General features: G+C 34.7%; 1 protein-coding gene and 1 long non-coding RNA gene across 3 annotated transcripts in view; one reads left to right on the forward strand and one right to left on the reverse strand.

Annotated features, from left to right (window-relative positions):
- PCDH7 (protocadherin 7) overlaps window positions 1–27,961 on the forward strand; it is a 409,010-nt gene that overhangs the window by 322,735 nt on the left and 58,314 nt on the right. The gene's annotated exons all lie outside the window — the stretch shown is intronic.
- On the reverse strand, window positions 10,805–27,894 carry LOC137223140 (uncharacterized). Its single transcript, XR_010942732.1, has 4 exons — window positions 27,688–27,894; window positions 25,843–25,871; window positions 22,127–22,282; window positions 10,805–11,081 (listed from the first exon to the last, which is right to left on the reverse strand). It is a non-coding gene; the product is annotated as an uncharacterized lncRNA (long non-coding RNA).

Consider the following 27,961-nt stretch of genomic DNA (forward strand, 5'->3'; position numbering starts at 1 on the left):
CAATGTTTTTCTTTGAGACTAAGAATGCATCCTAAAAGTGGAGTAAGAAAATAATGAGAGTCAAAAGGATGTGTTTAATAAATTGATTGCAAATTTCCCATTATATTTAAGGTATCTGAATCTGAGATAAAGAGAACATCCAATACTTGCTTTGTATCTTGCTTATTAAGGAATGTTAGATGTTCACCTAATTGTTAATGTCATTGATCACTAGGACTCTAGTTGGAGACACTTACCCACCTGGACATAGCTGAGTTCCAGTGTAAAAAGGAGAAATGTATTTTATGCAAACAGATTCCAGATGCCACTTTCATCTTTATAAACATTGGGTGTTTATATTTTCTCTCTATGACATTTTCTTAAGTTTTCATCCATTTATCAAACATCCAATTGAGACAAATTTTATACATATGTATGTTTGTCGATGAATATTCCAATTTCTTTATTTACATATTAAGAATTTGCTTATTTTTAGAAAACGTCAGTGTTTAGAAAAATGTTGTTATTTAACAACAAATTTGGTATTTGGTTAAGTCAGTTCATAAAAGCACACTCAAATGTGCTTTAATTTAAAATATTTGTAAACATGTGAGACTTTTTCTTTCTTACTCATGGATTTTGCCAATAAAAACATTTTGACTTTCATAAGTAGAAAGCTTAGTCATGTTATCTTGTTCTCCTGCACCCACCAGAAATTGACATTATTTTTCTGATTCTACTTAAATAGTCATCTTATCTCCAGTTTTCTTCAAAATAAAATCATCATGGAAAATAGAAAAATGAGAGCTTGGTCTTAAGTACAATCTTTTAAATAGAATAAACATTTTCACTTTTCACAGTAGTGATTCAGAGAGAACAACCCAGGCATTCAGCAATTAATTATACTAATTTCTACACATAAACATATATTAGCTTGTCTGTATCGGTGATTAGAGAAGAAAATAAAACGTTGCTGTATGTGTCTGTGAGCTAGTTGGGCTCTAATGATACACCTGGTAATGAAGATCACATGCCAATTAGCACCATAGGAATCTGATGCTGTTACTGGATTCAACAGCCAAAGTAGCACCATGCGCTCTATGAAAGTGTATAAGGGCAATCATTTAAAAAATACATAATTTAAAAATATTACTTGATTAAAAAAAATTCCTATCTGGAAAAGTCACATTTGTAAATTCATTTGTATATATAAATATAAAGAAATATATATATATGTATACACACACACTAAGTGCCTTAAGAAAGTATGATAGGAGTTCAAAAAGATATTTACTAGATATTCACTGGAGATTCTTAAGATTTAACTATCTAATTAAGTTGAAATGAACTTTGACAACTGAAAGCAATGAGATTCTGAACAAGAATCTGCTATGAAACAAGAATTTGGAGAACTGAAATATTTTTATTTAGGAGCACTGGGAGAAATTTTGGCTTGCTATAACAAAGACACACACACACACACACACACACACACACACACAGAAACTAAAAACAAAAGTAGAAAACATCCACCAATTAATTCCAAACCAGACATATATCTGTGCAAAGAAATCAGGTGACACACATTTTCACTTAAAGAGTTATTACTGTATTCTTTCCCTTATTTCATTCTGTTTAATAAAGTATTCACAATAGTCCGTTTCTTTGGCATTCATCTTATATATCATTGATGGTTGTGTAAGCAGTATTAACTGATTTGTTAAATATTCATTTACATATGCCAGTCTGTCAAAGCAAGTTTTAACCAAAAACTTATAAACCTAACAAATAGATGGTAATCATCTAGTTAGGCAGAGTGCATTTACCTGAGATGTAAATGCATATATGACATTTAGTTATAAAGATGACTTTCTAAATTTTTATTACTTTTATTTTAATGTGCTACCTGAGGACAATAAATATAATTTGACAAGTGATTTAATTAAGGAGGTAAAAAACCTTCTTATAATCTAGGTAATATTTTTGGAAATTACTGAATGAAAATGTTAATTGCCTGGCAGTCTTTCACACCAACTGTGCTGGCAATCTAGTGGCAAACCTAATAAATAGTCTCTCGTATAGACAAACATGCTTCAGATAATAATAGAGTCTTTGAGTAGGGTATTCTAGATAGTCATTCAAGAGGGAAACAATAGAATAAGCAGAGCCAAGTTGAAGAATGAACAGAGGCAGTGATGCACAGAATTGTGAAACTATTTACAAGCTGACACTCATTGCCACATGTTACTGACTGCAGATCTAAAACCTATTGTTCCATTCTCATGTGGCAAAAACACAGGCCCTAGTGCAAGACTCAATAGAAATTGAAGCAACTTTCCCCCTTATACAGAGAAGTGCAATGATTCATCAACATTTCAAGTTTCTTCCTTAGAATTTACTTTTGAAAATGGTGATACTTGTCTTTGACTTTGTCTATCATACCATTATTCCTTAACATCATGTTCATATTTGCTTTCTTTAAATTGTTTTTCGAAGTCTATGACTATTTATATTTGAATTAACTTGAAATAATAATGAATAATGAAGCAAATCTTCATTTTGAGAAGAAATATTCCATGAGTCCTTGATGACAAGTAGCATCTATATTACTTTCATAATTTCTTAAACCTGTTTTTTAAATATATAAATCAAAACACTTTCTACCCAGTAACATTTCTAACAGCATTGTATAATTATTACTATTTAAAATCATTTTGGGTGTAGTCCTTCAGCTTTATTTTGACACTCATTTAGAACATGACAGTAAAATTGTATAAATTTTCATACTTATTCATAATGTTCATTGTAATTTACATAAATATTTTTCTTCTAATTATTAAGCTCTATGTCATTTCAATGTTGTTTTATTTGACCCTGAAATGATACAAATTAAATAGTTTTGAATATATAGCAAAATAATACACTTCTCAACTTGAGTTAGATGTACATTACCATTTTCACAATATTCTAGGGTAAACAATAATTTATAATTAGGACAAGGTAGTTGAATTAAATATCTCTGAATTCAAATTTATGCTTCTATAACCCAAAGAAATTATAATCAAGATAATATTTTCTTATTAATTGTATATCATCTTATCTCTAAGGATTTATATGACTGAAATGTTCTATACATTTACTATATAAAGTATTATTTTCTTACATGTATAAAATATTAAGTGGAAAATAACCTTAGGGATAGTCTGCTCTTGGTTCACTCTACAAATTGAAGAGACTTAGCTACAGTGAGGCAAAATGGCTTAGAAAACTCCACAGTTATTCAGGCATAATGAAAGCTGGAATCAGCCTGCCTTTCTGTGGTTATAACAGCACATGTGCTTGGTCAAGCATATCAGACCAAAACAATGTAGAGATTGTGTTGATTACCATTAAAAGGTACCTTCATCTTTACACACAAGTTTATACTAGTTTGGCTAAATCCTATGAAGAATAAATCAGCTGCATCTAGTAGTAAGCTCATTTTCCTTTGCTCATATATACAGATAAAATATAGATGTTTTGTGGCGGCATGTTTCCCAATTTTGGTTATGGGTCTAGATATCTTTCTATGATAATAAATTACTTCCCTTAACGTTTAAATAACTAAGAGCCCACCGAGTGAGAGTTAATTTATTTGAGGTCACTTAATTATAATTTGCTAGCATTTAATTTTCAAAAAAAGACACTCCTATTTGTTGCATCTCCAAAGAGCTCCCAGTACCATCAGATTCTTAAATGGTTTTGTCTTGTGTATTGCCATATTGTTTGGATGGCCCTTAGTGGCCAAACATTTAATTAACGACCCTTGAGGGGATAGTTTTTATTATTTGTTATTGGACATCCTCCGAAGCTCATTTTACCAAGTGTTTGTTGTCTACTTAGGCTACTTCTGTGTATATTTTTAATACCATCTATATACCTTAAGTGTTAAATACTCCCTAAAAGCAATCATTTCCTTCCATCTCCAAAGTCTAAAATATTCAATTTTTGTATATTTGAAGGTTAATGTGTAATTTTGTCTTGTAATCTGATTAATTTTTTTTTTTAGTTAGTGATTTTTCTTTATATTTTCCTTAGAAGAACAGGAACCCTCCACCTTGTGGATGAAATCTTTTTTTTTTTTTTTTTTTTTTTTTTTTTTGCGGTACGCGGGCCTCTCACTGTTGTGGCCTCTCCCGTTGCAGAGCACAGGCTCCGGACGCGCAGGCTCAGCGGCCATGGCTCACGGGCCCAGCCACTCCGCGGCATGTGGGATCTTCCCAGACCGGGGCACAAACCCATGTCTCATGCATCGGCAGGTGGACTCTCAACCACTGCGCCACCAGGGAAGTCCGAAATCTTTGATTTAGTTAGCTTATGTAATGTATCAATAGCGATAATAGCTTATCGAACGCCAAGTTTTCAACATTCTCTGTAGTAAGCACATAGCACACATTATTTTGGTTAAGTATCATTACAAATTTAGGGAAATTCTTCACTATTCTCAAGAAGACAAGACCTAGGGTGTTAAGTAACTTGTACAAGTTTATTTCACTTGTAAGAAGGAATCTTGGTTTCTGTCCAGACCTCTCTGAGCCCAGGTTGTAACCAATTCACAGTACAGCCTTCTCTTTGAAAGAACAAGCCTGGGTTCTTCACTGACTTCCCTTTATTGTCATGTTGGTTTCTATGGAACATAAAATGCTAGAACATGTATCATTTTTAAGAAAGCCTTAAATTACAGTGTCTGTGTTTTCTTTCAAGTCTGTGTTTTGGGCATTTAAGATGTCCCCTGGATTGAATATTTGTGATTTTATTTTAAAATCTATTTTAGCAGAAGCTACCAGGTGGTAATTGGTGTGCTAGGTTTGTCTCCCAACACTGCATGGTTCATGAAATCATTTTTGTTTGTTTGATTTCTTTTTAAGTCATGTAATGTATAAGGTATTCAGATAGTGATATGATGATGATGAGGCAAAATCCAAAGATTATAATTTTAATTGTTTTCTAGAGGGTTAGTCTAAAGATCCTACTTTCTTTAGTCCCCGAGACTATAACTATTAGAAAATATAAAATCATATTTGTTTTATGCATTATAAAATTTATCTAGGTTTTCTCAAAGAAAAATGTGTCCTGTGTTTAAATTAATTTCCTTCTTTTGCAGTTAAAAAAATATTCTAAGGCAAGAAAGAGTATAAAGAATAGTTTAACAAAACAAACTTAAAACTCAATTTTAAACTCAGTGTTACATAATTAGAGTTCTCTTCTTTTTTTCTGGAATAATTGCATCACCTGTAATATTCCAGGCATGCACATTGAAAGTTAGTTTTTACTGATTTTTTTTTTTAATTGATTGCTGGTTTGACTGAGCTGACCTTTGCTTTAAATCAGAATTGATTGACCAGTTGAGTCAACATGGTTTAATTGGTTGTGCATATACACAGAGACTTTGTTTATTGAATTTAGGATATTCTGAGTAACATAATTTCCCTCTGCTTCTCTTCTGCTCCAGGAAACACTCTGCTTTATGATTGCATTTAATAAGGTGTCAGAAAGCAAATGGAAATAGTACCATACACAAGGGAGAGGAACAATGGATTCAGCAACTGTTTAACATCCAAAGAAACCATTCTTACAAGATTGTTTCAGATTCATATAGTTTGTATATTACACTTATTTGTTATATTAAAGATGGTATCTGAAATCTGGCTTCTGTAAAGTTATCAGAAAACCAAAAGCCATTGACAGTATGATAGCCATCTATTATAACTGTATGATTTCCAACATTTAAAAAAATTTGGAGAGCCTCCTAGAACAATAGGATAAATCTGAATGCACTAAGGATACTGCATTCTATCCCTGTGTTTCCAAGTTACATTTTTACTGTTGTAACAGGGTAGCATAGTGTGCAAAAGAAATTAAGTAATACATAAAAGAACAATATAGATTCTGAGATCTTGGTGGAGGATAAAAATAATAGTTTTCTTGTTCTTTTAAAATATCTCATTTCCTTTATTTTGTCCTTTTTTTTATCATTTGGACATCAGAAACAGGTCTGAAACTCAGAAATTAATAATCAGAAGGATATGAGAGCCAACTTTCTGGGTGCTAAAGGTAGCCTGCCTCTCAGTGCCAAAATTATAACTGATTTCATAAATTTAGTTCTTGTGTTAGGAACTGTAGTGCCAATGAAAATCAATAAAAACAATTTCCTTCTACATTCATGATCCTCTCCTCATACTCATTCTTCACATTCTTTTCAGGACCATTTTGTCAAAATGCCGCAGGGCCATACAAAACGTAATTTTGTGTTTCTGTGTGTATGTCCCATGAAACCTGATTTTTCCTGTGTGCTTTTGATTGGTATGAAGTGCAAAAGGGGTTTTAGGCAAAGTAAAAATTTCACATTTTCATAGTTTTTAAAATATTGAAGGAAACACCAAGTTTTGTCATTTTTTATATAAAATTTGAGGCTGCACACAATTTACATACTGTAAGTAGTATATTCATATAGAGAGCATGTGTGTATGTATAATTACATGTGTGAATAATATATTTGCTGAGTTAATCCTTATTGGATATCTGAAAAGATACTGAGCAAATAAAGATTAAAATGCAATTTTTAAAAAGAAAGACCTTGTTAAGTCCACAAATCTTTAACATAGTTGAAAACTCAGATGCTTCCAGACAGATAGGTTATTATTCATTAATTAATTCTCTCACTCATTCATGTATTCATTTATTCAAAGCATTTATCAAAGCTGGGGGCCATGTGGATTGTAATGGCAGGGAAAATACATGTATTGGTGTATCTTTTTCTTCAAAAAGCTTATTTAAATATTCAGACTATAATATAAGTTTAATACAACCAAGTACACAATACATCATTTCTAACACCAACTTATTATTCCTTTGGATTTACGTGGTTCACCTACATTTAATTCTTGGGCATTGATGCTTCAAAATAATTCACAAACATTTTGTAAGAATTGAGTATACTACTATGCATGCAGTGTTTAATCTAGGGCCTGACTCATCATCATATTCAATAAATTATAGTAGTTATTATCAATATTATTTTTTTCCAAAACTGTCCAAATGAGATATGTATTATTGTTTTCCATTTCACAGTTGAACAAACTGATTCTCAGGTTAAGTTATTTTTAAAAGAGACTGCACAAATTAAATGGTACTGCTAACGTTGAAAGCAATAGATAATTGATTTTAAAGAATGATGTTATCTTCTTGAAGACAAGGGGATATTCATAGTAGTATGTTCATTATTTAAATTGTCTGTCCCAGTCTGTAGAGTATAATGTTATCTAATATTTAATGAGCATGCATGTGTTAGACATTGGGCTAAGCAATTCTCGTTATGTCTTCTATATATTATAATATCTCAATGAGTGTAGGTTTTTTATAAATGTCACCATTTTATAGATGAGGAATCTGAGATTAAGAGAAGTTTAGCAATCCTCCTCAAATCAAATAGCTGGTAATCGTTGAAGAGATTTAACCCAGTTCCAAGCGAAAAGTACGTACTACTTTTAAGCTTGATGTTGTACTGACACAAAGTCTGTAAAAATGTGCTGAAAGCTCAAGATAATTTTAATATTTGGGATTTTTTTCCCATGTCTATTACAATATACTGTATATCAAAAAGCAGGTTAAGGGACCTAGCATTATGTTATGGGCCATGTAGTAAGTATCACTACTGTTTTCAAAATGAAAACTTAGAATGTTAGGTACAAAGAAATTTAGATTATCAATAGAATAAAATCAGATAAAATTTTGCTTATGTCCACTTGGCCATGCTGGGGATAAGCCCTTCTGTGATTATTTATTATATGTTATTTTAATACAACAGAATAACATATTTAATACAGGAAGTTTGGAAACAACATGTATTTAAAAAGTCAGATTTCTTCCTATCACCCAGAGATAACAACTTTGAAAATATTGACACATATGCATGTAGTATTCTCTCATTTTGCTGTATGCTTGTATGGAGCATGTTCTGGGTGGAGGGGGTGTGGTGGTGGCTTAAAACAACAGAAATTTATTCTTTCACAGTTGTGGAGTCTAAAAGTCCAAAATCAAGGTCTTAGCAAGGCCACACTTCCTCCAAAGTCTCTAAGTAGAATCATTCCTAACTTCTTAACTTCTGGTGGTGGCAGCAATCCCTGGCCTTCCTTGATTTACAGGTGCATTGCTCCAGTCTCTGCCTGTAACCATGTGGTGTTTATCATGTGTGTCTGTCTTCACATTGTCTTCCCTGTTCTTATAAGGATACCAGCCATATTGGATTAAGGGTCCAGTATGACCACATCTTAATTGTGTCTGTAAGGACCCGATTTCCAAATAAGTTCACATTCTGTAATGGGAGGTGTTCAACGTATCTTTGGGGGATACAATCAATTCCATCAGAAACACAATACTTACAGAATTAGAATTTTGTTTATGTATTATTTCAGGGCTTTTTTCATTGTGAACAACTTACATTGTCATTAATGAAGATAATTACACTTGATTACAGTTCTCCAGTTGACTTACTTTTATTTCTAATGTAGTAAAAATCTTTAATTTAAAATTCCAGTTGTCAAATAATATGGTAATGAACTTTATCACCCCATGGTGCATTTGTGAGGAAGTAAGACAGCCCTCTGAGAGATGCTGTGTAAACCTGGCATGTTATTAGTTTCCTCTGGCATTGCAGGGACACTAGACATTTGACTTGTTCTCATCCTTCCCCCCGCATATTGGTAATAAATATAAGATCCGTGTGGCAGCTTCAGTCTGGTGTACTTGGCTGTGAGTCATCTTAACAACCAGGAGAGCAATTCTTGGTGAGGTGGAATGAGCAGCGCTTTAATAGCAGTGCTTAGTGGGAAGGCTGTCTGAGAGGCAGAAAAGAGACTTTAAATTAAATGGACTTTACAGAAAATTGTCTTCACTTTGTAGTTTGGAGTCAGGGTGGCAATTTTCAACTTTCTTTTCCCTCACTTACCTGTTGCTAAGAGATCACATTCAAGGTAAAATTAATGCTTCTCCATTACAAAGCATGTAGTCAGCAGTGGAAGAGGAAATATAACATGCGGTTCCTATGTCGGTTAGGACTTTAGAAAAATACGTGGCATTAAGAGACAGAATCATGTGTCCAGTAGATATTTGACAAATGATTATTAAATGAATCAGTGGGTACTGAGTAGTAAGTGTTAAGGGTCTGTCATTGTGACTGGATGCTTTTTGCCTTAACTTCTTTGTTTTTTCCTTTCTTCAGCTTTTTAACTCTTAAGAAAATCAAAAAGCATTCTATCAAAGTAGAGTTGATGGTCATTATTATCCACTAGAGTTCACTGTAATATTAACAGAAATTGCCTATGACTCTAGAATCTGTTAGAACCAGGGAAAAAAATTACTTTATATCAGGACACTTTTCGTTGTGTAATACGATTTCAGGGTTAGCAGCGGATTTCCATTGATAATAGAGGTGAAACTGGATAATAGAGGTGAAACATGTTATAGGGTGATTAAGTTCTAGACCTTTCCCTTCAGTGTTCTTGAAAGATAGTATCTTGTATGTGAGTGTTCCTTGTATCCTCAGAAACATCATGCTGACCAATGATCACCATCCAGTTCTAAGTCAGCCACATCCTTCAACAAATATTCACATCTAATTCAAGTAAGGCTTCACTTGAGTTTCTGTGACACTACAATGCAGTGCAAGATGAGGTTATTTTTTCTTAAGGTTCACTCTGTAATTTAGGAGATAATACCTGCAAATAATTAGAACAGCAGTCCCCAACCTTTTTAGCACCAGGGACCGGTTTCCTGGAAGACAGTTTTTCCAGAGGGCATGGGGGAGGGATGGTTCAAGAGGTAATGCAAGTGATGGGGAGCAATGGGGAGGGATGGGGAGCGATGGGGAGCGATGGGGAGGGACGGAGAGCGATGGGGAGCAATGGGGAGTGGCAGAGGAAGCTTTGCTCACTCACCTGCTACTCACCTCCTACTGTGAAGCCCTGTTTTAAAAGGCTGATGATTGGCGCTGGTCCTCGGCCAGGGAGTTCGGGATCCATGAATTAGAAGGAAACGCTTCCTTTCCCCTGTGTTAAAGGAAGGGCTTAGAGTTAGTTCAGCTTGAATATTGTTTTAATGTGATGAGTTTTATAACGTAATACTAATGGTCTATTACATAAGAATAAATGTACTCATAAGCCACCACCCTTAAAAAAAAGACATACAGTCTGCCCAAACACTAAGAAACTTTCAGAAAATTTATATTCCTTTAATTTTTCTCTTCATATTTAATATAAGATTAAAAACAAAGTGAGAATTCAAGTGGGAAATTAGTTCAGGTGTCATCATTAGCCTTTCTCACTCACCAAAGCCACATTCTCGAAGTGTAACAGTTTCTCAGACACCTTCTAATGGGCTTTATTAATCTGTTCTGTGCACTTCCCCCTCTGGAATTTCACTGTGGGATTGCTCTTTCAAGGTACTTTGACATGAACTTTGATTTTAAATGGGGTTTAATGTGCTTTGGTCAGGCCACTGACACAATACTTAACAACCCAAATATGCTTTCCCATATGGAGGGTACCATCTGTGGTAGTAAATATTTTTTCATAAAGGTTCAATTGCTCCCTCTGTTTCCTTTAACCAAAATAATAGTAGACAAGGCACAGTATTTCATGAACATTTTTAAGCAAGTCTCAATAAATGCATTCATTTCATTCACAGTTTTCTAAAGAAAATGACTAGAGATATTACCGACGCAAATTCGTGTGCCCAACGCACACTGAGGCCAAACAGTACCAAAACGTCAGAGCTCGGAATAGAGAAAGGTTTATTACAGGGCCATGCAAGGAGAACAGGTGGCTTCTGCTCAAAAACACCCTGAACTCCCCCACGGGTTTCAGCAAAGCATTTATAAAGACCAGGTGAGGGAAGGGTGTCCGAGGGTGTGTGATCAGCTCATGCACAATTCTCTGGTTGATGGTGAGGTAACAGGGCAGTTGACATTATCAATCCTTAGGCGTCAGTAGGTCTGCAGGCTACTTGATCACTATCATCAAGTAGTTAATTTCTTCCATTTGGTGGTTGTTTTAGCATCTGAAAAACTCAGGAAATATGCATAAGATACTATTATCTGGGTACTTCAGAGAGGAGTTACAGGAGAGGATATATGGGAGGAGTCTGTCTTGGGAAGGCCCCATTGGGTCCTGCTCAGTTGCAGAGACAGTAAAGAAAAATAAAATAATAATTATGCAGTCCCCGGGTACAGTCATACACAAGGACTAGTTGCTGATCATGATAGAGTAGAAAAAAGGACTGGTGAGAGGAGAAGTCTGGGCTTTATTCCTCTCATCATCACAAACACAAGTCTCAGCTGTCTCATTTCTAAAATAAGGGATCTGGAAGAGTTCCATGCTTTCCAAATCCACTGCACATCCATCCATTCAGCTGTGAAGCATGTTCAAAATACAAATACCTTAGCTCCAGCCCAGTCCAGAATAATCTGAATTTAGGACCAGTGCCCAAGAATCTGTGTTCTTTACTCCATAGTGATTTTGATTGCACAAAACAAGGTTTGGGAACCACTATTCAAGTAATCCCTAAGATCTATTTCAATTCCTAATGGATATGACTCTCAAAGTCTAATTCAGAGAAATTTCATCTATGAGCTGGAATATGCCTGGTTAGGATTAATCCAATCCAGGATTGGATTCTGAGCTCTGCTGTTTACTTGCCTTGTGAGGCAAGACTTTAAATTGTTGAGACTCAATTTCTTTCTCCAAAAAATGAGGATAGTATTAGCTGCATTGCCCTGGACTGTTGCTTGTATTATAGTACTTAGTATGGTAAGTACTTCCAGTAAATATTAGCTGGAAGGATAAAGGGAGTGAGAGTGAAAATTGACCAGATCACAAAATGAAATATTATCAAGGCACCAGAAAGAAATATAAGTATATATGAAATGAGTGAGGAGTAACATAATGTTTGCTAAGCTTCCATTATGTCACCAACTTAATTCATTTCTCTTAATGAGCTTACAACACCTTTTTACAAAATTTCAATGAATCACACAAGCTTCTTCTTTTAAAGATCTGTAGGGAATCTTGAAAAGTTCATTCTAAGATATAGTAGAAGATTGTCCACAGCAAGAGATATTAAATTGTTAAAAATAAATTATACATACAATGAAATAATGAGAACAGCAGAAATTCTCCTCCAGTCTTGAATAAAGAATAGTTTAAGCCTCACAGTCTCTCTTATATCAAAAGATGCTTTTTCAATATTTGCTGTCTACTTCTTAAGGATCTAATTCTTCGTAACTGTTTTTAAATACATAGTTTCTTCTACCCATGGGCTTACAGTTTGATACAGTCCACACACAATTACTTTTAGAGAGACTGAATATGGAGACAAGATTTTCTAAATGTATTGCTAGTTTTGTCTTGTGGGAAAATGGGACTTTAATATTTTTTCTACTTTTGAAACTACAATTCTCATAATTTTTGTCTTCTTTCTTTCCTTTGATTCTATTAACTCAAGAGAAAAGAGAAAAAAAACATTCAGTGGCATTCAACTAACACATTGTTGCTGTATAAAAATTCCCACACAGCAAGATGACTTATAAGCTGAAGCTGGACAGAATGTATAGGAACTGTATTTGGTTTGTAGGGTCCAATACATACATCCTGGTACAAAGAGCATTTCAGCACAAAGAATTCAATAATCTGACACTTCTCTTGTGAAGTACATTATTCTGCTGTAGAGAAAATTGCTATGGCCAAATTTTTCAGTAGGATTCAATTCTCTATAATAGCCCAGCAAAGTCAGACCTCAAACGAAGCTGTGATCTGCCTTGTATGTCCCCTCATAACTACTGAAGATTTCCAGGGAGGTAGGAGGTCTCCCTAACCTGTCTGCTGGGATCCTTAAGTTTAGTTCAAGTTATAAGAAAGGAGGCTGTGGCCATTGAACTTCACCTGACATCGGTCTTTGTCACTGTATCCTTAACTTCTGAGTATTTGTTCCAGGGCTAGAGTATAAATAGGGTGAACAGTGCCTAGAGCAGATTCTGTGACTCATATAAGTCATAATTACACTGGCCATGCAACTATTTCCAGAACAGACATAAGACCTATAATTCAGAGAATAACATTTGTTTTAAAATTTGGTTCCAGATACTTCCCTTGACTTTGTCCTAGAAATGTTGGGGTAACAGAAAAGATGACCTCTTTGTTAAGTACACATAACTTCTCAATATGTGTGTGTATTTACATATTGAAATAGCTGTTACATCTGAGATAAATGCTAAATTGATAGACAATATAAATGCTTTCTAAAATACTCTATGATTTCCTCCTCTGTGTCTTTATTTTTAGGGATAAATAAGAGTTTTTAAAAAGGGAGTTTACTTCAACCATAATGCAGCCCTCTGCCAACTGTTGCAGAAGAGGCCTTTAGACTTTCAGAAACATTAATCCATGGAGGACTTGGTTTATTCTGCAGTCTGGCCATTAAAAACCTTATCCAATTCATTCACTTTGCAGAAATAAGCAAGTCTCCATGGTACCTCATGCCTCAAGTTTCCTTGTGAAAATACCTTTCCTTTTCATGGAATTTAGGGCATTCTCAGTAATCATTGGAAGAATTTTGTAACCAAAAAAACTATCAGAGAAATCCCAGGGAGAAGAAATGAGCATCACCTTACATATTATTAAAAATAATACTTAAGGAAGGCAGAACTGAGATTGCAATACATTTCCTTCAAAATGATACTTTAATGATTTGAAGTGCTTTAGAATAACCTTTAGTTTTTGTGTAAACTTTTCAGAACAAATGATAATACAAGTTATATGTAATTATACCAAAATTTCCTTAAAAACTGAAAACTTTCTATAAAAAAAAGGTGAGGAAAATTTTCTTATTAGATCACCTGTCCATGTGGCATAATTTTTTCTAATATTTTTTTCATGCTTATACTTGTTAATTTTTATATCTGTTTATAAGATTGAATTAGCTATATTGGGGGGTATTTGTCTTTTATTGTTTTATTGTTTTATTTCTTTGTGTGTGTATGTGTATGTATGTGTTAAAATTGACATATAATGTTATATTAACTTCAGGTGTACAACATAATGATTTGATGTTTGTATATATTGTGAAATGATCACTACAATAAGTCTACTTAACATCTGTCACCATACATAATTACAAAAATATTTTTCCTGTGATGAGAATGTTTAAGATCTACTCTTTTCACAACTTTCAAATATGCAATACAGTATTATCAACTATAGTCACTGTGCTGTACATTATATTCCTATGACTTATTTTATAACTGGAGGTTTGTACCTTTTGACCCCCTTCACCCATTTTGTGTATTTTGTAAGAATATAAATTAATCTCAAGTTTTCTCAGTTTTAGTTCATTTTCAGTTGGCGATTCTCTCAACCAATCAACTGTAAGCTGAATTTTTGAAGTTTTGCCTTTTATTTTTGAATGTTGGACACTAACATTTTATTTTATTTTTAGGTTTTGCCTTCTTAAAAGCTGAAATATTATGCAATAATCTTTCACAGCTCAAATGCTTTAATTGTATTATTGAGATACATAATGCAAATGATCTGGTTTTCAATCTGATAATAGACTTATCTAGTCAGACTTCAATTTTAAAAGGTAAAAGTATCTAATTTTAAAAATGATACAAATGAACTTATTTATAAAACAGAAACAGACTTACAGACATCAAAAACAAACTTATGGTTACCAAAAGGGAAACATGGCAGGGAGAGATAAATCAGGAGCTTAGGATGAACATACACACACTGATAGATAACTAACAAAGACCTACTGTCTAGCACAGGGAACTCTACTCAGTATTCTGTGATAGCCTACATGAGAAAAGAATGTTAAAAAGAATGAATATATTTATATACATTATTATATATTTATATATATATATATATATATATATATGTATAGCGGAATCACTTTGCTGTACACCTAAAACTAACACAACATTGTAAACCAGCTATACTGCAATAAAATTAAAAAATAAAAAATGAAAAGGTAAAAGTAGCCCAAGCCTAAAATGAATTTTCCTTTCAATTGAAGGCAGAATTGATACAAAGTGACTTCTTGGAAAAGCTGAAATATGCATGTATGTGTGAGAATGAATGTTTTTTTGCCTACCATCAACTTCTACTCTGGGTGTTCTAAAGAATTCACTTCACCTGGAGTATGATTTATCAATTTACCAACACATAGGCTCCATATGTCCATCATTCAATGGTATAATTTTTAACGTGTTTCATTTAAACAAAATGGCCATAAATATTTAGACAGACATCTGACAATGAATACTTTTCAAACTGGGGTAATGTTTTAGCATCATTGATCCAGCAAGATCCAATAATAAGACTGACTTTTTGTTTAATAGAATTCTCTCTACGATGATGTTCCACTCCATTAGTGAAAAGGGAGTTGCTCAAGTTACATAGATATGTTCTCAAGGACATTGGTTAATAAAACACAGACCTCTGTGCCTGGATGTTGAATGTTTACAAGTAGGTATTTGTTCAAGCAAACCATTTTGTTGTATTAATCGAATGACCACTGTATTAAACTTAGGCTTATGTAGAACTAATCAGATTTTTAAAATCAGTGTAGCCTATAGAAAATATTTCTCAAGGAATACCGTCAAATCATTTTGTCTTTAGGTTTCTATACAAAAACTATAAGAACATATGCAAAAATATCAAAAGAATACATAATCGGAAGTTACTTTTACAGAGGAGGTTGTATTATATTTTTTTCTCCTGAACGCTTACATTTTAAAGCTAAGTATGTTAGATTTATGGAGCTGAATAAATGTATGTATTTGTTAATGCACTGTTGCAACGTAGGGACATTTAGACTTATATCAGACACAATTTATATAGGTCCTCCAAAAAAAGACACTATGTAGTATTTCGCTGAGTTTGTGTAAAATACTATAGCTGTCTCTAGGATGCCTTTCCCTTGTGGAAAAGAAGCTTAATTCTGCCAAGCCAAGAGTGCAGAGCCCCTTCCTGCCCTTATTTGCTTTTAGAGATTCATGCTGTCAGGTTGTTAAATGGGCTTTGACAGAAGCAAAGGTAATTCAAAGCTCACTCACAGGTAGAATAGTCTTTAGTAGATTTTTTTAAGTCTGAGAGGGGAAATATATATATAGAAAATGCATAGTATTAATTCACTGTGTGGCTGTTATTTTCCCAAATGCCCAAAACACATCATCTTTCTGAAGCTATATTTTAAATTCATCTTAATATACTTTCATGTACATGTGTGTCTATTTATTTACAAACAAGACTATTTTTTTATCCATATGAAAGAAAATCAGTTATTCATCAAGAAAATAAATTTGGTAGCAAATGCATTTTTTGGGAGGTAACCTTTCATAATCCAAGTACTGTTAAATACATCTTTGACTAGATCAATCTAACAGAACCATACTTTGGAATTACAGAAAAGAGTTGAAGGTTTTAGCAAATGTAGGTAAATTTTAGTTCTATACTCTTTGCTTTTGATGTTTGACAAATCAATTCATTAGTGATGAAATAATGGGATAAGTCTGCAGAGAGAGCTCAATTCATTGCATTTATCCCACCCACCTTAGTTCATCTGCAGAGTCGGTGCTCTGATTTCATGAGCACATATCCCATCATCCTCCCTGGCATAAGCCCTTCACTTTTCACTTAGCTGTGTAATAGTTAGTAAGCTATTCCCTTTTCCCTTTGTTCTTTTAGAAATACACAGGAATATAGCATTTAGAAAGAACTTTTCCTGTAGTGTTAAATAGATTCTGTAATTAATAGTAGATACCAATATAGGATATCTGCATTCCTGAGTATTCTGAAGAGAGTGAGAACACTTTCTTTGGTTGTTATTACTTTTAGATTAGCTCATATAAATAACTACTTTTAGTACTAAACTTGTGTCAGAGCTGACTCATTTTTACTATCTTTGTTTTTCTAAGTTTGGAAATGTAACAAGCTAATTTTCTTTGGAAGACAGTATTGGAGCAGTTCAAAACACACCATAGATGCACATTAGCACATTTCTAGATAAAAACAAAACTGGTATAAAGCTCTAAAGAAATCACTTGGACAAATAAAAATACCCAATTCAATGAAGGGTTTTACCAGGTCTGGTCATCTTTGGCAGAAATAATATGTGAGATCTATTTTGAAAAAATGCAAACAGGATAATGTTTATAACTATATCAGTTATTCTATTGAGCATTGCAGTTGTCTCACCCTAAAATGTGTGCTCCTCTGCACAGCTGTAAGAGAGTGGTACAAAGAAAACCATATATGATCTCATTTAAATGGCTTGTAATTGCATACACACATAAAGGCTTGTGCACCGATAATTATGACTTAATATAAACAGACCCAGTTAGAAAGAAATGAGGAAAAGGGAAACACTGACAATGTGTGAAGGAATACAGAAGAGGGAGGGATGGCTATTTGACTAAGAGCAAGGAAAGGCTTTGTGGAAGAGTAACCATTTTACATGGGTTTTGGAAAATGTGTAAGATTTCACAGGTAGTGTCATTAGTGGAAAGAGGCAACAGTAAGCACAGGGAACAGCATGAGTGGAGACACAAAGTCCAGAAATCTGAAGCCATTTCAGAGAGTCATTTTATCTCAGTCCCCTTACACAGAGCACATTGTGGGAATGAATCAAATATAAGGTGAAAATGATAGCTGCATGCAGTTATCTGTTCATTCACTCATCCATTCAGTTCACCGAGGTCCTGAAATGAGCTATTCCCTGGTATAAACTACTGATACATTCAGAAAAAAGGTGAATAAAATGTAATGCTTGTCCAGGAGGAAATCATTCTTTTTTTTTTTTTGTCGGTATGGGGGCATCTCACTGTTGTGGCCTCTCCTGTTGCGGAGCACAGGCTCCGGACGCGCAGGCTCAGCGGCCATGGCTCACGGGCCCAGCCGCTCCGCGGCATGTGGGATCTTCCCGGACTGGGGCACGAACCCACGTCCCCTGCATTGGCAGGCGGACTCTCAACCACTGAGCCACCAGGGAAGCCTGGAAATCATTCTTTATTGTGGAATATGGAAATAAAAACAGATAATTACAAGGCCATGTAATAAATTCTTTACTTGGAATGTGCAGAGTGCTATGAGAATAAAACGCATGTATCAATTAAATCTGCTTGGGAGAATCAGGAAAAACTTAATGGAAAAATTGACATTTGGCATGGATCCTGAAGGGTATGTAAATATTAGGGTGGATGAAAAGAGTATAAGATGAATTGTCAAAGCAGATGAAATAAATATTTGTAAATGAAGACAGGTGTAGAAAGGCATAATGTGTCAGGGTGGGGGACTTGAGTGCTATGCTTAGGAGATAGGACTTTATTCCATAGCCCTACAGACTTTGCAATTCTGTGAGTAGAGAAGTCAAAGATCTTAGCTGAACTTTAGCACCATTCCTTGGGAATTGATTTATAGCCTACATAGACAAACGAAATGGGCTGTAACTTAGTCAACCCACTAATATCTAGTACCTTCTAAATTATATTCATATCTTGGATCAAGTAGAATTTATAATGTATCAATCACTAAAAAGAACTGAAGGATTTATCTGATAAACTGTTAGCCCAATTGCTTCATCCAGTTTACTCAGTTGAACATGAACCTCTGCATTTCAAGAACAGAGCAAATGAAGAGACAATAACTCATTGAGTGTCATAAGAAACTCAATGGACAAATGAAACATTTTAGATCAAGGTTATGGCTGTTTCTATATAAGGTCACCAAATAGGATAAATCTGAAAAGAAGCACATCTGCTATGTGTAATAAAATAGTAGTTTCTCTAACCTCTGCCCTAATCTTGATGATATATAATGATTATATGGAACGATTGTCTCACTGTGTTCATATATAAGTTTATAGAACAAAGTATCTTTTTTAGGTAGGTAAATCATAATCCCTTTCAACATAGGTATTCAATTCCTTGTTTAAAATCCTCCAATCCGAGCTTCCCTGGTGGCACAGTGGTTGAGGGTCCGCCTGCCGATGCAGCGGACACGGGTTCGTGCCCCGGTCCGGGAAGATCCAACATGCCGCGGAGCAGCTGGGCCTGTGAGCCACGGCCGCTGAGGCTGCGCATCCGGAGCCTGTGCTCTGCAACGGGAAAGGCCACAGTGGTGGGAGGCCCGCGTACTGCAAAAAAAAAAAAAAAAAAAAATCCTCCAGTCCATCTCTCTAAGAATGAAATTTAAATTCCTTGGCATGCCTTATAAATATTCCAGTACCTAAACCCTGCATAATCCTAAACTCATCTCCTGTCATCCTCTTCTGGGCTCACATTCTAACCAAACTGCCTTTCTATCTGTTCCTCAAACACACCAATATTCCACGGCCTTTGCACTTGCTCTTCCTACTGCACACATTCTTTTTCCCCAAGATGCAGACAGCTGTTTTGTCTTTCAGATCCTAGCCCAAATGTCAGCACCATATCTGTTCTAAATTAGATAGACACAATCTCCAATCCCAAAGCCCCAGTCGCACTCAACCATAACACCCCTCTTAACTGAAATCATTCCATTTATCTCCTTGCTATATATTTATTCTGCCTCTCCCACCATTCCTCCCCAACACACACACACACACACACACACACACACACACACACACACACACCACGATTGCAAAATATAAGAGCAAGTAACTTGCCCATTTAGCTCATTACTGTTTACATGTGGGCCTAGGACAGTAGGTGTTCAGTTGAATGAATAAAGATACAGCATTCCCATATATTTATATCATTATTTTCAAAGATGCTGTTAATAATGAATACAAACTATTTCTGGGTGTGACTGAAAAGGACAACATATAACCCTTAGTTCTTTCTACACTAGGCAAAAGATTCTTGGTTTGGTTGAAACTTTCATCTATTTGAGCGGCCTAGCCACGCCACTCTACATATGAGATTCATTCCCCCTGATACATTGCTCATCATTTGTACCAGGAAAATTAATAGGAATTAGGAGGAAATGTTAGTGGCCTTTCTTCCTCTCCTCCTACACTAGCATATAATCAACCATGTCCTTCTCATCTTCAGAGTACTTATTAAAGCTTTACTGAAAAAGCCTTTGAAAGGGAGCCTGCATAAAAGAAATTACATGACTGTCTAGACCTCACCCTTTCTTACAGAGACGGATGTGGATAAAAGTGACAGTATCATATTTGCTGTGTGCAGTATGTTTTAACAATATGTTACCATCAACTTTTTGTTGTTGTTGTTCCCGTTGTCTTATTTTCATTTATTCAGCTCTGTTCTATAATCATGCATATGACCTTTGCATTTGCCTGAAAGTGCTCCTTTTACATGGTATGATACTAAACATAGTGATGATAGAGTGCTATTTATAGATTAGCAACACACTCAGGATTGAAAGAGCCAGAGGGCTTTCCTGGTGGTGCAGTGGTTGAGAGTCCGCCTGCCGATGCAGGGGACACGGGTTCGTGCCCCGGTCCGGGAAGATCCCACGTTCCGCGGAGCGGCTAGGCCCGTGAGCCATGGCCGCTGGGCCTGCGCTTCCGGAGCCTGTGCGCTGCAATGGGAGAGGCCACAACAGTGAGAGGCCCGCATACAGAAAAAAAAAAAAAAAAAAAAAAAGAGCCAGGATTAAATCAAAAGGGAAAATAACAGATCACAGAGCTGGTTCGGCTAGCTGGTCAGCTTGAACCTCCGGCACATATGTCTCAGTCTCCAGAGTCTAAGTTTCTACCTCTAAGGTATCTTCCCTCACAAGAAAAAGATCTGTAACCTAAACGAAGATTCTGATTCTTTATGTCTGAGATGTGTGATTTTTTAAAGAATCACAGGCAGTTTAGCTATGCACCAGGGTTGAGAACCAGAGGTCTGGATTATGACTTGAGAACCTCAAGGCAGGTGACCAACTCTCTTCCTCTTTAGGTAACACTAGCTATGTCACAACAGAGAGCAAAGGTCAGTGTCTGACTATCTGGGTATGGGTCCTACCATGTCTCATGGGAGTTGATGTCTGTAACTACGTTAAATCTGATGAGAAATGTGATTTGTCAAGAGCTTTTTAAATCCAAAATTTCCTTCATTCCTCTTTCCTTCTCTCCTTCCTTCAATTATTTTCTCCATTTTACCTCCACATCCCAGAAGCAAAGTTCAAACAGTTTTAAATTCAAAGGTGTGCACAATATTCCAGCAAGCCATGGCATAGTTCGTGTAGGCGTAAAGCCAGTATGCCTGTTCCAATGTGCATTTTGATCTCCTAGGAATATTTATATCTCTATAATCTCCTTAGGGTTAAGTAGCATGCAAATACTATTTGGCACATATATTTTATTCTAGTGAGGCAGTTATTTTGCTTGCCCCTGTATAGTCTGAAGTCTGAAAGCATGCTGTTTTTAAAGCTCTTAGAATAGAGTGGAATGAATTTTGTCTGTTATGACACAATATGTCTGAAGGACCAGCTCTTCATCATCAAGTTTATGTTACCAACTCTCTTAGTGTGTACTAAGTTATGTCAATTAAACCTATATCCAGATACAACATGTTCACCTTTTGTGGTAATGTCCTTTATCAGAAAGTATCATTTTAATTCATACTTTATTTAACTCTCTTTTGAAGCCTGTCACTATTAAAAAGAAAAACATTTAAAAATGCATTTCTTTCATGCAGAAATGTTCCAAAGGAAAATATTAAATATAGAAATTTATTACTTTCTACTTTCTTAAAACATAAATAAGACTTTAATTTAAAACAATGGTACTAAAATATACTGCTGGTGTTGATGTTTTCTCATCTAAATTGCTTTTAAATCTTTATACTTATAAAGTCCTCTACACTTTATTCAAACAAACAAATATTGAATAAGTTACATTTTATTCTTATTTTCTCAAATTATTCATATGCCAAAGAAAAAAGCCAAAATTGCACTTTTTCAGCATTTCAACAGAATTAATATTATTATAGCTGTTAACTTTATGAAGATCTCAAACAGAAAGGGAGATCAGATATGGAACGTTATTACACAGATTATCTATTAATGTAATTCACCACATTAAAAGATTAAAGAAGGAAAAAAAATAATGGTCTTACCAACAGATGAAACAACTCTCATTCATTTCAAACAATAGCTTAGCAAACTTGGAATGAAAGGGAATTTTTTCCATCCTCAGGAAATGTTATATTTAGCGATGAAACATTGGAAGAATACCTTTAAAATTTGAAACTAGGCAAAAATGCTCATTATCACTGCAAAAGACAAAAACGGAAGAGAAGAAATTGTAATGATTGGAAATGCTATCTATATTACATACACATTAATGTGATTATATCATATATATGTACAAATCTAATGAAACATATGCAAAGCTTTTGCAAAAGGATGTTAAGTTGGAAGTTAACAATGAGTTGCAAAGACAACAGATATCAGATACCAAAGAGAATGGCAGACAAATAAATTACAAATTTTCAAAGGAAACTTTCAAAATAATTTACATCCTGTCTCATATCCCTCATCATGACATGCTTATGAAAAAGAATTGAAAGGGAATTGCGGATAGGTAGAGACCATTTAAGAGCTTATTTTGGTTAGATCTGATAATATATGTGCTTCACACCCTCCCTTTAGAGTGGAACTGATAAGGAGAGCACATTCTACATGCCAAGATGCCTAAAAAGAAAGCCTTCAATGACCCTACTTGGAGAATTTGATATATGACCCTGATATGTAGAAGGAATGTGGTCCACTGACTAAATCCCAGATAGAAATCTAGAGAACGAGAGAGGAGAGGGGACAAGCTACTTTGATGAAAGAATTAAAATGAGGCAGTTGATTTAGGATCAGCCTGTATCCCAGAAATCATCAGGTTAAGAATGTAGATGTTTTCCAAGAATTAGAAGTGAGCCATGAAGAGAAGAGAGTTGGCTTATAACTAGTTTTGCCTCTGTCTAGTAAGAGTCAAATGTGGAATTTAACAGTAAGAGTCTACATCACCCTGGAAAACTAGGGAGCCAAGGCCAGATATAGAAGCTGGAAGAAAATGGTGTGCCACCCATTTCATTGTAGTTGTAGAAGGACAAGACCCAGCAATGGAGCTTTTGTGGAACTTATGAAAGATCCCACAATGGAGTCAGCTTTGAACATCTGCCAGGCCCAAGCCAATTCTCCTCAAAGATTTTTTTTTTAAGGCATTTAGACCTAAATGTATTTTTCAGATAATTTTACAAGTTCATCTCCAAATTTATTTGGGATTAAAAGGTCCAAAATTTGGCAAGATAAATTCTAAGAACAAAATTGGTGATAGGAATTTTCTGTACCTGACATGAAAACTTATTTTAAAGCCTGAGTAGTTCAGAGTATGGTATTCACAATGTTAGACAAAATAAACAAATGGAACAGAATTAGAAACTATAAAATAGGTCCACATATATATGAGTAATTAATTTACAAAAACTCTATTAGAAATCAGGGGAAAACAATGGTCTATTGACTCTAATCAACAAGTGATCCTGGGATACTTGGGGGTTTGGGATGGATAGAACTCTACCTCATAGAATGCACAAAATAAATCCTGTGGTAGATTAAAGACCTAAAATTTAAGGATAGAAATGTAAAACTTATAGAACGCATATGAAAATATTATGACTCCTGAGTGAGGACAATTCTTTTTCAAGCAAGACACTAAAAGTAGAAACTCTAAAGAAGGCATTTAATAAACTTGACTTCATTAATATTTGAAAGTTCAGTACAACAGAAGACATGATAAACTAAAGTGAAAAAAGAATACCACGGAGTGTGAAAAGATATTTACAATACTGGGATATATAAACCAAATTTTAAAAATAGGCAAAATAGCAGTTGATGTGAGAAGAGATCCAAATGGCCAGTAAACATGAAAAGATATTCAGTCTCACTAGTAATCAAGTAAAGGTTGATTGAAACTATGCCTAAATACTATTTAACAACTATCAGATTCCAAAGAAGGCTAACAAGAGCATGGTGAGGGTGTGGAGAAACAGAAATTCTCATATACTGTCTGTTTGACAAACAACAGTTGGGAGTAAAATTTTGTAGAATCACTTTAGGGAGAAATTTGACAATAGCTAGTAAAGTTAAAGATTTCCACACCTTACGACACATTAATTCTTCTCCTAGATAGACCTTGGAAAAGCCCTTGTACAGGGGCACATTGAGATGTGCCCAGGAATGTGAACTGCAGCTTTGGAAAGAGCACAAATGTCCATTATCAGACTTCTAGATCGACACATTTGGGTGGATTCATACAATGTAATTAATTCCACTGCAGTTAATTCCACTGCAGTTAAAAATGAGTGAACCTATAAGAATCCTCCTGCGAATTCAGGGGACATGGGTTTGAGCCTGGTCTGGGAAGATCCCACATGCTGCGGAGCAACTAAGCCCATGTGCCACAACTACTGAACCCGCTCACCACAACTACTGAAGCCTGCGCACCTAGAGACCGTGCTCCACAACGAGAGAAGCCACCGCAATAAGTCCGCGCACTGCAACAAAGAGTAGCCCCTGCTGTCTGCAGCTAGAGAAGGCCCGCACCCAGCAACAGAGACCCAATGCAGCCAAAAATACATTAATTAATTAATTAATTAATTTTTAAAAAATCAGTGAACATAGAAATAGAAGAGAGTATGGTGTACAGTGGAAGGAAAAGGAATAATTATAAAAGGAAGATAAAGTGATGAGGGGAAAGTACATAATACAAAGAAAACATCAGTAGCAAGAGTAAACACTCAGTAAGAAGTGCCATGTACTTTCTTACACTTCACATAATTTTCCCCCCTGGTCTGGTACCACCTAAGCCCTTGCTTTAGATAGGCTAAAAGCAGGGTCCTAGAACATGTGTTTTAATTAGTTGCTAAATCATTCAGAGTGCCCTCCATAAATCCTATAATTAGAAACATTTAAACATCACTGGATAAAGGCTCCTCTACTATTTTAAAAACGCTAATAAAATGTTTGAGTTGTAAAATGTCACCTGATTTTTCCTACAAATCTATAGATGTTATTAACCTTGTTTTGAAAGGTGTGTTTAACTAGGATACCTATTCTTTGCCTCACACTTGATTGATCAATTTAATTTTTTTTAAATAATAGTATGTGCAGTGAATATGATAAAAATGTCAAAATTTCTGGATTACTTAAAAAATAACAACATTCATAAGAATCCACCTGCCAATACAGGGGACACAGGTTCAATCCCTGGGCCGGGAAGATCCCACATGCTGCGGAGCAACTAAGCCGGTGCTCCACAACTGCTGAGCCTGCGCTCTAGAGCCCACAAGCCACAACTACTGAGCCCACATGCTACAACTACTAGAAGCAACTAGTAGGAGCAACTAAGCCGGGGCTCCTAGAGCCTGTGCTCTGCAACAAAGAGAAACCACTGCAATGAGAAGCCCGCGCACCACAACAAAGAGTAGCCCTGCTCACTGCAACTAGAAAGCCCGCGAGCAGCAATGAAGACCCAACACAGCCAAAAGTAAATAAATTAATTAATTAAGTAATTAAAAAAAAATCCTCAAAAGTGATTCATGTGTGTGGCCTAGTGAATCTTGAAATAGGCTCTCTAAATTATACAAACTAGTCCCAAAGCCATTCCGTAGTATTATCTTTAATGTATACTCACTAGTAACAAGTCAGGGTTTTTTCTAATCTGTAACATTGCTATATCTATTCTTGTACCAACACCCCACTGCTTTAATTACTGTAAATTTTAATATGTCTTAGCATCTACAGGTGGAAGTATGGAGGGCAGGGACTTTGTCTTACTCACCTCTGTATCCTCGGTACCCAGAACATTACCTAACATATTAAGAGCAAAATAAATATAGTTAGGATGAAACAAAACAAAACAAAAAAATCATTTTATGTTTTGACTGTGATTAAAAAAATCGGTGTGAAGAAGTATTAGTGAATTAACAAAGTACTATTAAACCCATAATATTTAATCATTTGATTTATTAGAAACCACTGGAACTCACTGTTAAGTAAATGACTAGTGAATGATAAGTGGAATAAGATTGTTCTTTAGAAGAAAATAAAATTCTTCTTATTTGCATTTATCCCTGTTTTCAAAAGTCATCTATAGCAAATTTTTCTTTGAAGAGGTGGAGCCACAGAAAGCTATAAAATGAGTAAACTTGCCCTAGGCCTTAGCAATAGTACCAAACTGAACTGTAATACATACATAACTTGCAGTATTTTGGAATAATGAAGAAAAATCCTTAAAAGGATTTCTGGTGTTAAAAGATCTATACATACTGTTGATTTCCCGAGAAAAGAGCTGCTTTCAAATTCTATTTCTAAATAGTAAGCAGGCTTTCTTATATTTAAGATTCTGAATAAGATTATTAAACTCTAATCAAGGAAATATCAAACCAGCTAAACTATTAAGCATTTATTCTAAAACTGACCACATTTTATATTTCTTAGATTTTCCACCCAATTATGAATAATCATATATACATATGTATATTTTGATCATTTTATATGCAATTTTATAAATGGGAATATCGATTTAGAAGCACTGTATAACATTTTCTTACTATAGCACTTTGGTTTCTTTTCCTTAGAACTTCACAAGAAGTCCCAATTATATACCTCTACAATGACTCATACTTCTGTCTCTTTCGATATTGCAACATTATTATTTTAGGTTTCCTTGTATGATTTTTGGCCAAGATAGCTGAGATTACATGAGCTTATCTCAAAAACGTTACCAAGGTTCATTTTTCCCATTCCCCAACTTCTTATTTAAAAATAAAAAAGTCAACTGGTCCTTCAATAGCTCAGTTGTAGAATGGAGGACTGTAAAAATAAAAAAAGTCAAAACTATCAGATAGCCTTTTAAGAAATCTCTTAAATATAAAACAAACTTGTTTAAGGAGAGCATTTGTTTTTTACTTTCTTCTTATTTCTAATAGAAAATGAATTTATGGGAAGTTGAGAAAACTGACACAGAATAGTACATGAAACTAATTAAACTGCCTTTGAAAGTGTTGGACTACAGATACAAGTCTTAAATGACTCCACATTACTTCTAGGCTAAACTTTGTCCAATTTTATAGCAAGTTTTCTGTGCTAACAAGCATAGTCAAAATTGCAACAACTATAAGATTAGTATAAGTGGAGAACCATATATTAAATATGCATACAAAACACTTTAAATTATATTTATTTTCCACAGCTATGAAACATGAGTTTTATTCTGAATTGCTGAGAATAAAATACGGTAAAGTAAGGATTTGTCCGTCCATACTTAGCATAATTCAGATATTTTGTAAATTTTTAGATGCAACTAAACTGAACTGCAAGTTTGGGTGTCTGGACGGTTGTTAGATACTGATGAAAAAGACCTTTTAAAAAAGCAAGAAGGTTAAACTGAATCTTGACATTATCAGAATTTGATTTTAGTTTATTTAGTTTTCAATACTAATCAGATTATATTATTGGTATTTAGAAATTATTCTAAATCTTGTGATATCTTTTGCACAATATAGATATGAACTATAACTTGCCACAATCAATTTTAAGAAAGAATCTTAAAAATCATCTTTTTTATCTTTATGACACACCTCCTGAATTTTTTTGTTTTCAAGATCTTTTCCTTGAAACTTACCTATATAGTATCTCTCTGCCATCCTTTTAAAAAGTGAAAAACCTAATTTCATTTCTGTATATGTCTGAGCCAAATTTTAAAGGATTACGTTCTTAATCTTGACATTCAAAGGAGACATCCCGTGATGCTGTAAATGTTCCAGCAGGATTAAGGAGTGAGACTGCAGTGTCTCTAAGAGCCCTCCAACCCATCTTCAAGATGCTCATTTCTCAGTGGTGGGGCAAGGAAGGACAGAATCTCTAAGCCCTTTACCTCATCAAAGAAGTCAGCTGTG

Source organism: Pseudorca crassidens, chromosome 4 (assembly GCF_039906515.1).
Source record: "Pseudorca crassidens isolate mPseCra1 chromosome 4, mPseCra1.hap1, whole genome shotgun sequence".
Classification (NCBI taxonomy): Eukaryota; Metazoa; Chordata; class Mammalia; order Artiodactyla; family Delphinidae; genus Pseudorca; species Pseudorca crassidens.